Source organism: Gopherus evgoodei, unplaced genomic scaffold (genome assembly GCF_007399415.2).
Source record: "Gopherus evgoodei ecotype Sinaloan lineage unplaced genomic scaffold, rGopEvg1_v1.p scaffold_63_arrow_ctg1, whole genome shotgun sequence".
NCBI lineage: Eukaryota > Metazoa > Chordata > Testudines > Testudinidae > Gopherus > Gopherus evgoodei.
In genome coordinates, this window is record NW_022060084.1 from 58,981 (window position 1) to 60,003 (window position 1,023).

Sequence of the window (1,023 nt, forward strand, 5' to 3'; positions counted from 1 at the left end):
GCGTGAGCGGGTAAAGACGGCGGGAGGGGGGCCCCGAGCTGCCCCAACCCCCTCCCCCGAACTCCTCCCATCTAGCCCCGCCCCCTCCCCAAATATCTCCACTACCTCGTCTGGCCCCGCCTCCCAATGCCTCCTTCCTCTACAGGCCGCCCCCTCCCCCTCTCCCTTCTATCCGCACCACCCAAACGCCGCTCAACCCCCCTCTTCTACACCCCACCCCCAAACATCCCCGCCCCCCCGCAAATACCTCCCGCCCCCTTCTACCCCTACTCCCCAAATGCCTCCCACCGCCCCTTCTACACCTCACCCGCAAACACCCCCGGTCCAGCCCGCCTCCCCCCGCCCGCAAATACCTCCCTTCCTATTGGCTGTGTCGGGAGGGGCGGTGCTTCCGGGGGAGTGTCACGTGGTTCTGAGGCGTTCGCGAGGCGGCTCCTGAGCGCACGTGGCGCGGCCTGGAGCGTGAGCGGGTAAAAACGGCGGGTCGGGGGCCCCGAGCTGCCCCAACCCCATCCCCCGAACGCCCCCCTTCTAGCCCCGCCCCCTCCCCAAATATCTCCCACTATCTCGTTTGGCCCTGCCCCCCAATGCCTCCTTCTTCTACAGGCCGCCCCCTCCCCAAATGCCTTCCACCTCCCCCTTCTATCCCCACCACCCAAACACCTCCGCCCCCCGCAAATACCTCCCTCCCCCTTCTACCCCTACTCCCCAAATGCCTCCCACCCCCCTTTTCTACACCTCACCCGCAAATACCCCCGGCCCACCCCCCCCGCAAATACCTCCCTTCCCATTCTACCCCCTGCCTTCAAATATCTCCCACCCCCTTCTACCCCCACTCCCCAAATACCTCCCACCCCCCCTTCTACACCTCACCTGCAAACAACCCCAGCCCACCCCCCTGCAAATACCTCCCTTCCCATTCTACCCCCTGCCTTCAAACATCTCCCTCCCCCTTCTACCCCCACTCCCCAAATACCTCCCACCCCCCCTTCTACACCTCACCTGCAAACAACCCCGGCCCAC